Consider the following 19,562-nt stretch of genomic DNA (forward strand, 5'->3'; position numbering starts at 1 on the left):
ACAGTCTTCAGAAGATTTATTCCCAGGAAAATTTTCTACAAATATCATGTACTGGTATATTTTAAGGATTTTCCCATATAAAATAGTATGAAAGCTTTAAAAATCGGGCGCAAATCAGGGGTTCCACCGATCGATCTAAAAAGTTGCACAGTTGTTACATGACCCATAAGGAACACGAAAAGTGCATGGGAGTGAAAAAATTACACCAACGCTTTTTTCCCATACAACTGTGTCCCAGTCTAGTATGCATGTGTGGATGGCGCTAGTTGATTCTAGAGAGTAATGTCTCTCGTGTTATCATTTTATCTCACATTAGATGTAGGTTCATTAGATTGTAAGTGTAGTTGTTTATAATCTAGTATATTACGCAGTCGCTTTAAGGTAGGTAACAAATTTAGGTTCAAGATAACATTATCGCATATGTTCAGTTTAAGTTGAAACTTCATTACATTTTTGTTGATTGAAAATCTAGCGAAGATATTCAACACCCCCTCCTACAATATAACTGGTCAGAGGAACATTTAGTTGCAACTTCTTCAGGGGATTGTAATTGGCGAAAATATTAGCAGGAGGTACGGAGGCTCAGAACAGTAAGCGTGAAAAGGAAGGATTAAAAAGCATACAAACAAGTACGGAAAATAATATAAGCATGTAGCTTACTCTCAAAATTCATATTGCTAGAAGTGCGGAATACAGCAGAAACCCCGGCGATGTCACTAAAGATCAATGTTTCTGGTCGCAGTGAGTGGTCCATACTGAAATAAAAATTTCATAGTAGACTACATTCTTGTCTAAAAAAGTTTCATTTATTTTTTCAATAGCAAGGGGCATGAACGCGGCTGTTTTAAAGAAAGCGGAAATAAGTTCCAATCGAGTTTCAAAACTGTTTTTGTATGAACTCAATTCTATTGGAATGGACATCTTAAGAAGGATAGTTTTTATTGTCTTTGAAATGGTAACTGAAACTGAAACTATGAAGCTCATCATGTTGCTAGATTATAAATATAAATGAATATCAATTCAGAACCCAAAACTACTCCCAAATCTTTTCTTACAGTTTAGTTTGACATCCAGGGGCGCAGTTGTAATATTTATGGTTTTTTATCTTTGTGTAAAATATTCTATTTCATTTTCTGATGTTGAGATCATGCACTGAAAATATTTTTTCGTTATTCTCTGCACGCACATTTCGTAAACATGAAATTCGTAGATTGTACAGCACTTTTGCTGGATGTATAGAACATTTGTACTGCAAGTTATCGAATCGAATTGCAACTTTACGAATAATTTGTACAATTCACGAATGTACTTTCACACGAACGTGGATAACAACGAACAAAAAAAACGGAAGCACGAGTATTTACTTGAACGAATTTTTTGTGTTCTGTTATTTTTGATTTCGTATAATGTACATGTTATTGCGTAAGCTTACTAATTTTTCGTACTATTTACATCATACAGCGTTTGTTTGTACGATTGATTGCGTTCATTCCTTGAACCTTTCGTTACGTATACGAATAGAGATCTGCAACCATTTTGACAGTTCTGATAAAAGAACCTTCATATTCAATACTTATTAAAGATATACCACACTGCAAATATTTTTTCGTTATTCCACTCACGCACATTTCGTAAACATGGATTTCGTAGAGTGTACCGCACTTTTGTTGATTTCATAGAACATTCGTATTGCAAGTTATCGAATGGAACTGCAACTCACGCATAATTTGTCCAATTCACGAATGTACTTTCGTATGAACGTGGATAACAACGAGTAATTACTTGAAGGTGTTCTGTTATTTTCGATTTCGTATAAACAGTGCTGGTAGCCACATGGTTACAGGGTCCGCTTTGCCAAGCAGATGGTCGTGAGTTCCACTCCTTTATTTGGTCCGAATCCGTTACTTTCCCACGGTGAGGTTAGAGAACATTTATACGCTTCTAGAACAACATCACTTTCGCATCGATAGAACCGCCGCGATACATTTACCTTACCCTTCGCTCAGGTTTCGTATTTGAAATAACTTCCGTGAACATTTGTACGTCTCCAGGGTTGAGTTGGAATGGAAGGCGCGCGTCGTCGCTCCTCGCAATCGATAGAACTAGAATCGCGTTGTGGCAAAACCGGTGATGATCAATCAAGCTCTCTCTTTCTCTCTTTTATTTTTGATTTCGTATAATGTACACATTATTGCGTAAGCTCACTAATTTTTCGTACTATTTACATAATGCAGCGTTCTTTGTACGAATTATTTGCGTGAGCTTACTAATTTTTCGTACTATTTACATTATGCAGCCTTTTTTGTACGATTGATTGCGTTTATTTTTAAAACCTTTCGTTACGTATACGAATATAAATCTGTAACAGTTTTGACAGTTCTGACGAAAGTACCTTCATATTTATTACGCATTGGCTTCGTTGCAGAAAACAACAAAAGGTTTTGTATATAAAACATACGTTTTCGTGTAATAAACTAAAATATATTTTCAGTGTGTAGACTTTTTGTAGAAAACGTGAATCTCTTGTTGGAACTGTTGAAGGTCTTAATTGGTATTTAGTACCATGTACAATCCCATGACACCGGCACACTTCAATACTTTGAGACGATTTAACACAAGGTAAACATCCTTAAATAGTAAAACAAAAAGCAAAAGTTCTTAATGGGAGCCTTGCGGGATACCAGATGTCAATTTCACTGGTATCACCTAAACCTAATCATCCATGTCGTATTCGTTAAGTAGTATTCAATCCATTTACGAAGGTTTATCTCAAATCTTGAGCAGGTATTAGACGACGCAAGTATTTGCTATTTTTGGTACGATATTTATTTGCACAAAATAAAATCTGTATTAAAAAATAGCGAATATTTGCTTCGTCTAATACCTGCTTTAGCTTTCCGAGTTTGAAGATTCGACTACGATATTTTTTTAAAGTTTGACTCATGGTTACAAGTGCCTGATGTATAACTAAAACTAAAAAAGGAAATTTCGGAAATAATAAATTTCACCTTCACCTTTGTTTCTTATCAATACTTTTTATATTTGATTCTATTTGATTTGCTTGGTTAGCTATAACAAAGTCACAATCTTCTTCGCAGTAGTCATTACTGCTAAACGTTTTTGGTTAAGTGCTGGACTGGTGACTGTGTGTTTTTGTTTGTGTGTGTGTGTGAGAGAGTGTGTTTTTCTCTGTAACTGATCGCAGTTGAATGTAATATGTACAACATTTATGCGCGTCTTACGTCTAGTATGTATTTGTGTGTACACACGTGAATGCGTGTGTGTGTGTTTTTATAGGTTTATCATTTTTTTCTCATAGTTCTTTTTTTATCTTAACGGTAACATACTTGCCAACATTTACGGGTCCCCTTCCGGCCCGGATTTCTTGGCTACGGAAAAAACGCGTTCAACGTTCGATTAAAACAAATCTGCCCCAAACCTCAGTAACGAATCGAATAAAAATATATATATTTGTAATCTTTTTACTCTCTATTTGTTTGTTTGTGTTAATCTGTTTGCTTGCGCATTTTTCTTTTGTTTTGATTTGATAATAGTATTCGCTAGAATGATTCAAGTATCCTAACTTTACTCTCTACGTGTTTTTGTATGTGTACTTTGGCATATTTTGATTCATAGTTGCACATGAGTGAAATTGGCTGTAGCGTACATTTTACCCCCTATATCTATAACACCTAAACATTCAATTCATGTTATGTGTGTTTTCTATTTGTTTGCACACATACTCTGCCCCTATCGCTACTAGTTTATAATTTAGCCTATGTTTACCGATAAATGTGATTGAATCATGTTTCTACGGAACTAGGTTTTCGTACCATTTTAAAGGTCTGTTGTTTTTGTTGGTTTCATTTACACGTTCCCTTTGTACAGTGCAGTACTACCTGACTTTCAGCGGAAATCATTTTATTTATTTTACCATTCGGCTCATAAATGGCAAAATAAACAGCAGTGGGATAGACTTTTTATTCGTGATAGGTTGGAGTAAGTAGGAACGCGGAGGTATATTGTATTTCGGTTCTCTGTTCAGTTTGTCCAAGAACTCTAACTGAATGGTCGTTGGTGGATTGGGGGTCGGAATACAGAGAGTGTTTTGCAATGATCTGCTAAAAGTGACAACGGTTGGAGGAAAAGTGCCTGGAAATGATTCTAGTTGCCTCGGCATTTCAATAACAAAACTCATCCATTGTTAGACTTTACGTTTTAGTGTTCTAGCGTTGCTAGAAACTGTGAAGATGGAAAGGGGAGGCCTTCCTGTGGCGTTGTATGAAGGCCTTATTTTTTGTGTTTACTTTACTGTTTACTTTGTGTTTACGACTCTAATTGGAAAAGAGTAGAATCATAAATATGCTAATCTAAACTTTCTGTCGGTATGACGCGAGGCTCTGTTACTTATAGTAGAAGATTCTCATTATTTAATAAAAGAAAGGTTTACTTTCTTTCACCTTACGTAACTTGGCAGGATAATTGTTTGCAGGTCTTATAATAAGACCAAATTCAATTGAAGATTTGCCTTCAACATAATGAATTTTAAGGACCGTTTTAAAGCAGTTGTTTTTAATATGGACTTATGAAAATATTAGAAAAACGATAGAACCACTCGAGAGTTCCTCCAGCCGTTATCACATTCGATGCTTCCAATCGAGTTGGAAGTCACAATTCACGTACGTTCCATTCAGCTGGCCGGACGCGGATCGGTATGACTTTTCTTTCGGGGTGCTTTCCGGGGCTCCAGAGGAAAGCTTTTGGGGATGCATAAAGTGCGGATGGAAAGATGATTTTATTCTCGCTGACATCTGCCAGAACTGGTTTGAGTTTCGAAGCATACTTTTACAGCGATCTTATTATTTCTAACAAGCGCATCTACCCGCGGGCCGTGAATAATGCTTTATTTTGTGTTCGACTTATAATACTTACAAACATGTACAGATACTATTCACAACTTGCTGTTTGACGAAACACGAAATTTCAATCGGTATCCTGTGCTCGTGCCGTCATTATTTTTTTTTTTTGGATACGGTAATTATAAAAACTCTATCCTACCTTAGCTGTTACGACTATGCACTAAAAAACTAATCCTTTTACCATGTTTTGCGCTAGCGTTTGTAGGTAGGTGTTTTGTTTTTTTTTTTTGTTTATCAAATCCTGTCACATTGCATATGAAATTCCCTCCCTCTCTTACTATACTTACACTTACGTTGAGTTCATCCTTCGACGGTTGAAAAGGATATTGCTTCCAATCATAGGGTCGAGGTAGGGGTGATCAGATCTCTTCTTACTTAATTCTCTAACGCAGATACACAACACTTCATCCCCAGTAGGTCAGACAGCAAACGAATGAGAGGAGGAGAATTTGGCTATATACGTTATTAAATTTGGCATATACTGGGCATCATAACACTATCCTAAACATTTAGTGTAGACAGACAGAATCACGGCGGGCTTCTGGGTTTTGACATTTTGTTCATGCTGCAGGATACTGCCACAGGTGGGTTTTCGGGAGACTCACTTCCTTCCGGTTGCATTCGTAACCTGTTTTCTTTTCCACGGTGTACGCGCTGCACAGGTGCGGTGTTGGCATATTTCCGGGACACACGGTCAAAAGTATGATCATGATGGCGATTACCCTGTGGAAAGAAAAAATAGTTTGGAATGAAAACTCCATTCTCGTGATGGCTGGCAGTGGGACTTGATGCAGGAAGCTACTAGAGGGGATGGTGTGGGTTGAGGAAATTTAATGAACTTGTTGCATTCTGTGTTGGTTTTCTCGGCAAAAACAAAATGAGAACGGTGCATTTCGTACCGTCTGTAGTTGCATAGTTTCCAAATATTTTTAAATTCCAGTCAGAATGTTTGGCGATTTTGTTTCTTTCTGTGAACTATCGTTTTGAATTTCATCAAACTCATTAGTTATTCGGGTCCGCTAGGGAACATCTCTGATGATAGTGGTGAAAAACAGGATTAATTATCGAATTTATAGCACATCAGAAGCTTTTGCAAAGCACACTTTGATGCAAAACTTTTTTCCTCACAAAAAGCTTATTTCTTAGCCGAAAACCTCGCCTAGGCAATATAATTTCGATGCAGCCTACAAGCTGTTTTCTGTTTTGTAGGCTGCCAGCAAACGTAGAAGCTCATCTTATTTCACGAACGTGGACAAGAAGCATATCGCAGTTTATTTCGTTCAGTTCAGCTACTGTTGAAATTGATTTGTGACTGTTTGTCGAATTCGTTTTTGCGGTGTAGCTACACGAGGACTACACTTTTGCCCTGTGGGTGTTTTTTTTTCCAGAATACCCCAAAATACACAGTGATTTGTAACGCCTACCCAAGTGGGTAGCATTCATAAACCTTACTATGATTTATGGATATTGCGACTAGTTTTTTTTTAATTTTAAGAAAAATACCGAAAATACCTGGTTTTGTCTCTTCAATACCGGTACTTCGGTACTGGAAAAATATCCGTTTTAACGGTTTTGTTTTACCGGTAAACTACCCTAGTTTGGACACATTTCAACTGAAGGAGCAACAATTGCGCCATTTTGAATTTTTTGGAAAATGGAAATTTTTCTTTGGAAATTGGTCAAAATCTGAGCTCAAAACGGTGATTCTACGGAAACGGTTTTGGCATGGTTTTAGTATATTTCACAAAGCAAAATAATATCGACTATGTAGAGCATTAATTGTATTGCGCTAATATCTAATAAAATCACAGGAAGGTTGTATGCAAAGCCACGACCGCAAGGTTGAAGTAGAATACTTTTACAAGAAGATAAGCCGGCTTCTCATTTTTCTAGTAAATAAACGTTGACCGTTCATTGGCAGTATTGTAATTTCTTTTTGTTTGATATTTTGAATGAAGTTCATTGAATATTTTTAAATTTTGTGCAAATGAGAAGTTGAAGTGCTGCCGAATTGTAATATGCACATTTAACCCTCTCGTGCCCAATGCCGCCATTTGGCGGGCTTCAATCAAACCTCTAAAAAGCTTCAATAAATACATAAAAAGTGTTTATAATGATTGATAGTGGTTTTACCGAAGCCCGTCTAGAAATTAACTTGGGCACTAGTGTGTTAATACGACATCATTAAACGGGAACGGAGCAAAGGCTACGGTTATGCAGAACGCGAATGCCGGCGCGATGCGATTCGTCTTACCGTGGTGAAATTTACAGCTCTTTTTAAGGCGAAGTAGAGCAACACATTTCAAGTAGAGCAACACATTTCAACACATTTCGTCTTGCCGAAATCACATCGCGCCGTTATTTGCGTTCTGCATGACCGTAGCCAAACACTAAGCGACGCAAACACGTAATAATAGTCAGAGTATGCATGTAGATGAAGATAATCAACTTTGGATTATAGCGCAAAACGAGAAAATATTAACTCTTCAAATATTCATTTGTGTTCTTCAAATTTCAGTTGTTCAACTTAATATCCGATGAAATGTCTGTTTATTATCTGATGAAGCTCTAATATAGGCCAAATGATGCATTCCCAATTTACTAGGTTCATAACTCTGCCGACCGTGCTTGGGAAAGCGCAGTATAACGACCAATCAGAGGTCGAGTTTTGTGTTTTGACAAGGCTTAAGAGTTTTCAATAGTACAAGAGTTCGAATGATAAAATTGCAATTTCATGCATTTGGTAGGAATCTTAGAAGATTTTCTAATCGATTGCTGCAAAAACGAAGGAAATCCATCGAAAACTAACCGATTTATTAGCATTTGAAATTTTTCTCACTTTTTTCAGTTTTAGATTTTCATTTCACATCCCTATGTAGCCGAACTTCCTGAGAGAAGTATTCTACTTCAAAATTGAATCTTCATTAATTCATTTGTTGTCCTTATAAGGAAAATTGTTCAATTTATCATGTAGTGTTTATCTTACGTCTCTGTGTTGCCTTGACAGTGAGGACTAAGGCGCACGGTCAAACACAATAAGAAAAGGTGTTTTCACATTGAAAACTAGACACGGCTTTACTGGAGGAAGTGTTGGCAAATGCATCTACCGCTAATACCACCGCTATCATACGAAAGCGCGTCGTTTCATGTGGGGAATATCAACAACGAAAAATGACGCGCATCTAAGCATAACCCGAACTGTTTCGCCGTGCTGCTTCCATTTACTTCCACATCCGCCTCAGGGAAGTACCGGCTGCATCTACCGCTGAGGCTGTCACTATACTGCTATTGGTACCAAATTCGACTCGTATGAAAGCAGATTATTGCGTGTTTGCGTGGGTTCGAGTCCCGTCTGGACGAGGAAAAATTTTTTCTAAGCCTAAAAGTCACACCTTCTATTCCCGTTCATTTTCGCATCCTCGCAAACTGCATACATTGCTCGCTTTACTAAAACTTAAAATGTAAGTCATATGACAAAAATGAAATTAGTTCGTAAAGTGTTTGACATTGCCGATGGTAGACATGAGTATGAAGGTCAAAATTCTGCTGAGGTATCAAAATATAACCGTTTTAATTTAAGACGCAAGAGCGTAAGTGCTGCATTTCTGTTATCTGCTGCCATCCAGCACGAGAACAAGTATAAATTATAACCGGTCCTTCTCAGGGCCACCAACACGTTCTTGAGGCAATGTTGAATTTTTCCACGCTTGCAAATGCTGAAATTCGCGGTTTTTCGTCTGTTACACACGATGAAAAATTTTGACTACTTCAATCACATAGTTGAAGAGCACCAAAAGGTGCTATTATATTTCACAACACTGGCACTGACGTGTGCGACAGATTTAAATTGCTAGGATCCAACACAGAATGCTTGCTTGCGTTGTCAAAAATTAATAACTTTCAATGACCTGTTTATTTGCATTGAAAAAGGCATTTCGATTTCCAAAATTGGATTTCCTGATGGCAATTTCATGCTGCCCCAACACGGGGGAAATGACGGCAGTCTGACGACACACGCTGAGAAAAACCCCGCTGCTCCTGAGACGTGGTGACCAACCACAGGGCTAGTGCTGCTGCTAAGGAAGAACGACTGCTGTTGTCGCTGTCTAGAACTATTATGAGCGGCTTCGGCTGAAACAGGCTCTTATATAGGCCAAATAGCATGTTTTCAATTGCAAGGTATATGATTCTGTCGACCGTGCTTGGGAAGCAATCATATAACGACCAATCAGAGGTCGAATTTTTCGTTTTGACAAGGCTTGACTATTTTCAATAGTACAATGGTGTGAATAATAAAATTACAATTATCTGCTTTTGGGAAGAATCTTAGAAGATTTACCAATCTATTGCTGCAAGAACGAAGGAAATCCATCGAATACTAATCGATTTATTAGCATTTGAAATTGGACATATTTTTCACTTTTTTCGGTTTTAGATTTTCATTTCACATCCCTATGTAGCCGAACTTCCTGAGAGAAGTATTCTACTTCAAAACGGTAGTCAAATTATATCTAATATTAAGTAAAACAGTCTCAAATATCGATTCGTTGGTGTCTGATCTACGTTAAATGTCAGCAAAATTTCAATTTTGCCTCAATTCCCCTACAATACTAAAATAGGTTTATCTCGACGTTAGATTAACTTATTTGAAATCTGTTGTATGTAATGTCAAGAGTGTAAGCGATCTCAAAGATATAATAACAATTTGTTCTTACATCATACTCTCCTTTTGCAGGGAGGGGGTCTAATTTTTGGCAAAAACCGGTCAAAACATAAAAATCTAGCTAGATAGAATCATCGCGTCTTCGATAAAGTAATGCGAATACAAGGAAGTGCACTGTGGTACGCACCGCTGAGATATTACAAAAGGGACAACTTGAGCTTTCTCGTAGAAGAATGTGATGTGGAGTGGACGAGTGAGGATTTTTTGACGTTGGACTCAGCAGGGTACGTGCGGTGTTCTGGACTGAACAGAACATCAGTAGTAGCGATACTGTGACGGTTTAGCTTTGCAAATAGCATGGAGTTGTATAGAAAATATGTTTAAATTGGTTTATTTCTGTTTTATTTAAGTTTAATGTAAATATTTACACTAGGGTGGCAATGACTGTTTGGAAAAAAAAAAACATCATCGAATTTCACGAACCAACCATGTACGTTTTGTTTACTGACCCTAAAAAATGAACTGTGCGAAATTTCAGCTCAATCGGACATGATTTAGGGATGCCTTAAAGCGCTCGAAGTTGTGATTTTTCGACCATCGAAAATCTACCAAGGGGGAGTACATGAAATTGGGAAAACCGAAACTTTTTTTTCGATGCCAAATGACCTGAAAATGCACGAATCGTCGAGATCTGGTGTTATCTCGAAAAAAAAAATTGGCCGAAAATCGACCTTCTGGGCCGTTTCCTGGGCAACCGAAGGCTTAATATGGAATATTCTAGAGCTGGCTTCTAAAGTGATTTACAACTCGTTCCTAACCAGATGTAAATTATTTAATGTTTATACGGTATCTTAAGCTTGATTTTCATTAGGGTGGTTCATTTATTTTTTTACTAGAGTGGTTCCAAACACAACCAAAATTTAATTGGAAGTGGTGGAGTAGGAAAAATACTCATGTCGTAGGAAGAAAAAAAACTCATGTCGTAGTGATATATTACGTACAGTGCAAAGCAGGGTTTGAAATGGGATCAAAGTGAACTTGTTATTATGTTAATGCACACACCTTTTCTTGCGTTCGATTTGAACGGCAGCACAGTGGGGAATCGCTGGCCATCAGTCAAAAAAAAATTTTTTTTTCGTGAGCTGTTTCATAATATTTTTTCTTTATTGCTATAACATTCAAGTGTCTAAATGCAAAATTTGGGGGCAATATCATGAAATCTGAATTTTCTATGACTTTTCAAAGCATGGCATACTGACATTTTTTGACATTTTTTTGAAAAAAAGTACATTACTTTGAAACGCTCTGTAGCTTCAATGATAGCTTGGATTTTTTTGACGTCAAAGACAAAGTTGTTGTAAATATTGTGCTAAATAAACCCCTTTCATTAGATTTTGTAAAATTTGGTCATAGTAGGCCTGACACTAAAAAAATAAAAAATCGTGATTTTTTGTAGAAAAGTAGTTTAAAAGTTTAGTTTCCGCAGTTTGTCACGGTTGTGACTACATTAAAAATTTAGGTAAAACGTAAGCTTTCAAATGCATACTGTCCGCTATAGCGCAAAACTGCGCAAATTGTCACTTTAATGAAAAAACAGTAGGAGGGTGGTATCCAAGACACGACCGCATAGTTGACGTAGGACTATGATAGTTTTATACTTCCCTTTGAGGCTCTGTTTGATTTGAGCTCGTTTAAATTTTGGCACGGTTCGATTTTGGCACACATGTGCCAAAAACGAGCGATTATGTCAAATCACATTTCTTAGTTTTCTTGATTATTTCAACCAATTCAAGCTCAACATCCTCCAAAAGAAGGGTATTTTGGCTCTTTATGTTGCCGAAGCGGATGACCGGAATCGGTAAAACGGTTCCTGGAATATGACCGCAACATGTGCCGGTAATATAATGATCATGATCTAAGCAGTACTAAGCCTCTAATTACTCGGGTAGTAATATCAAGTATCTAGGTCGTCAGCCTTAATTCATAAAGCGACACCTCAAACGACTTGGAACTAAAACTAGTTCATTGGTAGAAATATCTATGAAAAAAGTCATGAAAAGAGAACCGTTCATTTTTGGCATGGTTCAATCTTGACAACAGAAAAATTCTGCCGTGTCGTGTTTGGCAAAATCGAATAGGGTCTGTATTTTGATTATTTGTTTTATATTCTCTTCGATATTGATGAATACCATTCGTTCTGATACAGTCAATTTTCTTCAATACGCAAAAATGCAAGCTTCTATACAGACCCAAATTGAGTACGATTTAGTAGAAATTAAACAATATTTATTTGTCTTGTGAAAGATGGCTCACTCTCCGATCACCAAGCGGCAAAGAGAGTTCGTGGAAAAAATAACGAGAAAGAATTACAGTTTATAAACAAAAATATATATTCACAGAAAATTTGAAATGGACGCATTTTATCTGTACAACGAACCTAATTTATATACCCTGCTATCTACTTCCACCGACACGTACAGAATTTTGTTGTCCCTGGTGGCGCAGCATATTTTGCGGCACCCGAATAATCATATTGAATTCTGATATTTGCTACTATACGAAACAAGAAGAAGAAGAAGAAGACAATTCAAACGGCAATTCGATTGTGTTCCAGATCGCAAAACGATACCTGCGCGTTAACCCAACACGCCCCACTGTACGTCGACAGCGGCAATGTAGTCTTCACTCGGCTTGGCTGCATACAAATAAATATCGAGTTATACTGTACTGATAGACGATGAGTGACCAGCGCTCTATTCATACATTGCTCGGTGCAGTACTGTTGCCTGTGCCAGCATGTTCTCCTTCAAGACATCAGTTTTAATAATATTCTAACAGCAGAACGTAAAACTGTCTGATAGTGGAGGTGGTTACGAACTTTCCGAAAAAGCTTCACTTTCAAGACATCAAAATAGTCTAGGCTCATGGAAGCTAACATTAGTTGACCTATTGGGACGGGGAGATTCTGTCAATTTTTTTTTGCCACTGCTATACAGGATATCACAGCAGGCAGTTGGTGTCTACTCATGAAGTCTGTGCCAGGCGTACTCGCATGTGATTGGTACATTGTTCGTGAAAATTCGTCCTTGAAATTTTTTATGAAATTTTCACTGTTTAACAATGAAATGATAATGATAACTGAGGAATCACAAAATTGTGCATCATTTTATCAATCCAACGACATATTGATTATTGTAATCCATCATGTGGTTACATCAGTATTACCGTTTGAAATCTTTCATTCCAACGTTACACCTTGGTTTTAGTTTCCGCAGAATGTATCTCGATATAGTGCGGTTAGACGTAGTGCTACGTCAAAAAGCGATAGCAGATTTTTTTATTTTTTTTTCTAAGTTGAAATTTCATTCAAGATTAATTTTAATTATAACCATGATATCTCATTCATGAAATTTTTTTGATATCGAACTCAACCCGTAAGGATAAAATAGAAATTTGGACAAAAACGACAAAATTTATCAAAAAAAAGTTATAAAAATGCAGTTAGCGTCACACTCTTGCGCAGCACGGACGCTTTTTACTTTGCACTCGTCGCGTAAGAGACCGACACGAGCTATTTAGTAGTTTTTTATAGAGAGACTTCCGATTGTCTCCGCCGGTTGGTGGGCAAAAATGGAAAGATTGTATACGTTCAGAATAAGTTATGGGAACATACCCAACAAACCTGGACTTGCCAAAGTCCAAAAGTTCTGCGCTAGTGAGCTCGGCCTCAAGCAAGGAGAGGTTATACGGATTCAAAACAGTAGAGCACTAAGTGTCACCTTTATTACAGTTTCAAACTTGGAACTGGCCAAGAAAGTGTGTGAAGAGCATGGGAAGACTTATGGTATGATTGGAAGTGATGGGAAGAAATATCCGGTAACCTTGACACTGGAAGATGGAGCAGTGGAAGTGAAGCTCTATGATTTATCAGTGGATGTATCGAACGAAGACATTATAAATTTTCTCAGCAAATACGGTGACGTGCACAGTGTTTATGAGGAGCAACTTGGCGAAGACCAAGATTTCCCTGGCGTATACACAGGGATACGAATTGCCAAAATGGTGGCGAAAGAAAACATAGAGTCTTGGATTACCATCAAGGGCGAACTGACACAAGTGACGTATTTTGGACAACGCCAAACATGTCGCCACTGCCGCGAGTATCTTCACATCGGTGCTACTTGCGTGCAGAATAAAAAATTGATGGTCCAAAAAACCTACACCGATGCGGCGAAGCAGCCAGCTAGACCAAAATAAATTAATCCGATAGTGAAAAGCCAATCTACACAGGGACCCACAGTAATACCCGTGACATCCATTAAATCCATACAAAGGACAAAATCACCAGCTACTATCGAAAACATGGAGCTAAACACGAGGAGGATTCCAAAGCAGCAGTCAGAGTTGCCTTCTGTATCACCTTTCGTAAAACCCATAGCGCCAATCTGGCAACAATCGGATAACTCAACACCGACAAACACACAAGCACACTCCAACTTAATCATGGCTCGAAAATCTGCAGCTGATAAAAATGAGGGTAATGACACTGATTCTTCTGTGGCATCTAGCTCGAGTAGCAGAAGAAGCCTACGCGGACGTCCTCCTGGCAAAAAAATGAAAGGCGGTGACAACGAGCAGGAAGAGCAGGAGGAGATTCGATAAGATTCGATATGTCCAGCTACAATCTTGCCACCATAAACATCAACAATATCACGAACGCTACCAAAATTGACGCACTACGGACTTTCATTCGAACAATGGACCTCGATATTGTCTTCTTGCAGGAGGTGGAGAGCGAACAGCTTACGATTCCCGGTTTTAACGTTGTATGCAACGTGGACTGCCGTAGACGAGGTACAGCAATAGCTTTGAAGGAGCACGAATGTTGAGAAGAGTCTGGATGGCCGGCTTATCGCGCTGCGGGTCCAAAACACCACGATGTGCAATATATAAGTTAAAGACGGAACATCCTCAACACCAGTTGTCACTGAATCTAAGCGACCAGAAACCAAGCCACGCGCAAACAACCAGACAGCACAGTCAGCAGGATTGGAGCCCGGAGCCAACAAAGTATTCAACGTGGAACTCGGATTGACGTCGCCAAGTGCTGCATCGTCGTTAGGTCTTAGGTCAGCAGATTTTAGGACAGCAGGTAGGGCAGTCAGGCCTCTGTAATATAGTCTTTAATCAGTCTCAAGTGAAGTGTGACCGAGTACGGTCAAATAAAAGTTTTTAAAAACAAAACTAAACCAAATGATCTTTTAAGTGGCGCAGTCGGCGCGGATTGTGATTCGATTTAGAAACCGCAGTTAGTGCATCCACGAGGGAATATCGTGAGATTCGCGTTTTTAATCACAATCAAAATCCGCTAACCTAAATAAGTTCCCCGCGAACGAATATCGTGGACCAAACATAGAAAACCGTAAGTACTTTAGTCTATATTAACACTAATAGGACGAATAATAGCTTTCTGGAAAAAAATAAAAGCATTATTTCGATCCGACACAAAATAAACACTACTAATTCAGAGAGACAAGCCCGCACCCGTCGTAAGCGAGTCTCTGAATATCACAAAAAGCAATCAAACTAACATAAAAAATACAAGCAAATAAATAAAAATATAGTGAACCAATAATTTTAAATAACCTAGTGAAGTTTAGTTTATTGAGAAGCGAATATCAATTATCATTCTCAAAAAGTGCTAAAATAATTTTAAATCTTCGAATAATCTTATCAAAACGTATAATATTAAACAAAATGGCTCAATACGACGGCAACAGAGACCTCGTCGCTGCCGAGAATGAAATGCTAAAAGCTCAAATAACAGAGCAAACCATGCAGCTACAACAACTTTTGTTGCAGCTTAGTGAAAAAGAAGAACAGATCTCCGATCTGCAACTTCACACTAGAGAACACCCTAGAGATCCGAGCGAGAGTTCTACTTCTCGTATCGATCTGATTTTAAAGTCGATGCAAACACCACAGATACTCAGAGACATTCCTTGCTTCACAGGTGATGTTGTGAAACTAAATAGTTTTATTAAAGCAATCGACAATATTATACCGGCGTTCAGACAAGTGGAGAATACACCCACTTATGATGTCTGGATGCAAGCAGTTCGTGGAAAAATAACTGGAGATGCCGATGCAGTTTTGGAACTGTATGGCACCGAAATAAACTGGGAGGAGATTAAAAGCACTCTCATCACACATTTTGGCGATAAGAGAGATGAATCGTCTCTCACAAAAGATCTTCTAAAAATAAAACAAGTTGGCACTGCTGAAGAATTATACGGAAATATATCTTACTATTTATCCTTATTAATTAACCTTCTCAATTTAAACGAGCAAAACCCGGATGTTAGAAAAGCTAAGAAAACGTTCTATCAAGAGTTAGGGTTGAAAGTTTTTCTGGGAGAACTGATGGATCCTCCAGGCCACATAATTCGGGCACAATCGCCGAAAAATCTAAAAGACGCATTAAGAATCTGTCTAGATGAAAATAATATTACGTACGGGAGAAATACACACCGTCCACCACCTATACCAATAAAACCCCCTCAAAACAAGTACCCACTTTTACCACCAAAACCATTTGTGCAACCAATGCCATTCCCAAAATTTCCACAACAACCCTATCAACAAAAACCCCCTCACCAATTATATCAGCCGAGATACCAACAACCACCATACCAACAAAAATTCCTACAACAACCAAAATTCCCACAACAGAGATTTCCACAACAACCAAAATTCCCCCAACAGCCATACCAACAGAAATTCCAAAATCCATACCAATCAAATTTTCCGCAACAACAAAATCCTTACCAACCGAAACCCTACTTCCAAAACTACCAGTTTAGGCAGCAACCCACAAACGCTCAAAATGTTTTCGCCCCAAGGCCGGCTTTCCAGCCAAAACCCGTGCCAATGGAAATCGATCAATCTATAAGATCGAGAGGAATCAATTACATGAATAGACCCAATTTCCATATAGAACACGAACCATTCGATTATAACAATTATCCACAGTACCCTTTTGATAACAATTACTATTACTACCCCGAACAATATTTCGAAAACGATCTCGCAGTACAGCCAACAGAATACGTTCAAGTTGATCAGACAAACGAGACACATGAGTCAACAGCAGAAAACGAGGAACGCGAGACGCAAGAAAATGACCAACAAAACGTCGACGACTTAAATTTTCAACTGGCGGACGGATCAGCGGGAACGACATAAATAATTTCATCCCATATATTACATTGAAAACGAACAAAGGCGATTTAAATCTCTTAATCGACTCAGGAAGTAATCGAAATTACCTATCTGAAAAACATGTTAATTTAGAAAATTGTAGACACACCACTCCCACTACGGTGAGAAATGTCAGAGGTTCACACATAATCAATAGGTTTGTAGAATTTAACCCTTTCCCAAAAATACCTAACACCACTAAGCAAACATTTCTGATTTTTGACTTCCATCCGTTCTTCGACGGGCTCATAGGGTATGAATCACTTAAGAACCTAAAAGCAGACATAATCACCTCGAGCAACAAATTGAAATTTCCCTACGGTACAATAGAAATGAAGCGCAAGTACCCCGACGTTAAGTCAGTGTACCTAAATGCACATGAGACAAAATTTATAAATCTCCCAACTAATGTAACCGGAGATTTTTACGTCGAGAATAATGTTAGTATCACTTCAGATGTTTTCATCCTCTCCGGACTATACACAGCCGAGAATGGATACGTTAAAGCATTAATTTCAAATTATTCGAACGAATCGTGCAAAATAAATTTAAATTCTGGTATGCTTGAACCAGAAATAAATAATTTCGAAATTGGAACACCCGACATGTCCATGCATGGTTTACCCTTGAATAATAAATTGAGAGAGCAACTCAGAATTGACCATCTGAATGCTGAAGAAAAATCAAAACTTCTAAAAATCATATCACAGCACGAAGAAATATTTTTCATGGAAGGCAATAAACTTTCATTTACCAATGCTATAAAGCATTCAATTAAAACAAAAGATGACTTGCCAATACATACGAAGTCATATCGCTACCCTTTCTGCCATAGAGAGGAGGTTAAACGTCAAATTACCAAACTTTTAGAACAAGGGATTATTCGACATTCGAGTAGCCCTTGGACATCACCCGTATGGATAGTACCCAAGAAATTGGATGCTTCCGGCAAGCGGAAATGGCGGTTAGTAATCGACTACCGTAAACTGAATGAGAAAACGATTGACGATCGTTATCCCATTCCGAATATTACAGACATCCTAGACAAGTTAGGACGCTGTATGTACTTCACCACTCTAGATCTTGCATCTGGATTTCACCAGGTTGAAGTAGACGAAAGAGACATTCAGAAAACAGCCTTTAGTGTGGAAAACGGACACTATGAATTTCTAAGAATGCCTTTCGGTTTAAAAAATGCTCCTTCAACGTTTCAACGTGTGATGGACAACGTTCTTCGGGAGCATATTGGTGTCAGCTGCCTAGTATACATGGATGACATCATTGTTTTTTCAACAAGTTTGACAGAGCACATGGATAATTTGTCAAAAATATTTGCTACATTACAAAAGCACAACCTCAAAGTGCAACTAGATAAAAGCGAATTTTTACAAAGAGAAGTAGCTTTCTTAGGTCATATCGTGACTCAAGATGGAGTAAAACCCAACCCAGATAAAATCCAAATTATACAACAATGGCCTCTTCCTTCAAATGAAAAGGAACTACGCGTGTTTTTAGGAATACTGGGATACTACCGCAAATTTATCAGAGATTTTGCTAAAATTGCAAAACCTCTTACAAATGCGTTGAGAAAAGGCGAAGAGATTTCCCACTCGAAAGAATTCATCGACGCTTTTGAAAGATGCAAACGTATTCTTACTAGTAGCAATATTCTCCAATACCCCGATTTTGATAAAACATTTATTTTAACTACGGACGCTTCTAATTTTGCTATTGGCGCCGTACTCTCTCAAGGGCAGATAGGAAACGATAAACCCATAGCCTTTGCTTCAAGGACTCTTAACAAATCAGAAGAAAAGTATTCTGCAATAGAGAAAGAGTTACTTGCAGTAGTATGGGCGTGCAAATACTTCCGACCTTACCTTTACGGAAGGAAGTTTATCCTTTATACAGACCATAAACCTCTAACGTATGGTCTTAATTTAAAAGACACTAATAACAGGTTAGTTCATTGGCGTCTTTCATTAAGTGAATTCGATTATGAGATTCGTTACCGACCAGGCAAGCAAAATGTTGTTGCTGACAGCCTTTCACGAGTCAGAAACGAACTCAATGTTCATGAAAATTCATCATCCGATGATGCAACTGTGCATTCCGCGGACACAGATGATTCAGAATTTATTAGTTGCACCGAACACCCTTTAAATGTATTCAGCAACCAAATTGTTCTAAAAATTGGACCGGACGAACCGGATAATTACGAACAGATTTTTCCGAGAGTATACCGAAGAACAATCACCAGACTTGTTTTCGGTGTACCTATAATTTTTCGCATTTTCAAAGAATACATGGACCTAAAACGGACCAATTGTATTTTTTGTCCTGAACAGTTAATGGGTATAATTCAAACTACCTATAAAAATCATTTCAATAGAGCGAAAACTTTCAAAATATTTATCACACAAAAAATGTTGATCGATCTCCGAACGCCCGAGGAGCAAAATCTGATTATTGAACAAATGCACGACCGTTCACACAGAGGTGTCTGGGAGAACCACCAGCAAATCTCAAGAAGATTCTACTTTCCAAAGCTAAAAACAGCGATCCAAAGGTACATAAAATTATGCGCAACATGTCAGCAGAACAAGTACGATAGACACCCGTACAAAATAGCATTAGGCTCAACACCAAACCCAAATAGACCCCTAGACATAGTTCACATAGATATCTTCATTGCCGAAAAGGTAACATTTTTATCAGCC

At 38.0% G+C, this 19,562-nt stretch overlaps 1 protein-coding gene across 2 annotated transcripts in view; it reads right to left on the reverse strand.

The window, feature by feature from the left end:
• Positions 1-3,015: 3,015 nt before the first annotated feature.
• Positions 3,016-19,562, reverse strand: part of LOC129725330 (5-hydroxytryptamine receptor-like) — a 396,266-nt gene continuing 379,719 nt past the window's right edge. For both annotated transcript variants that reach the window (XM_055681008.1, XM_055681007.1), the window contains one exon: positions 3,016-5,642. The gene's annotated coding sequence lies outside the window, so the exon portion shown is untranslated. The remainder of the gene's footprint in view (positions 5,643-19,562) is intronic.

This window comes from Wyeomyia smithii, chromosome 2, assembly GCF_029784165.1.
Source record: "Wyeomyia smithii strain HCP4-BCI-WySm-NY-G18 chromosome 2, ASM2978416v1, whole genome shotgun sequence".
Classification (NCBI taxonomy): Eukaryota; Metazoa; Arthropoda; class Insecta; order Diptera; family Culicidae; genus Wyeomyia; species Wyeomyia smithii.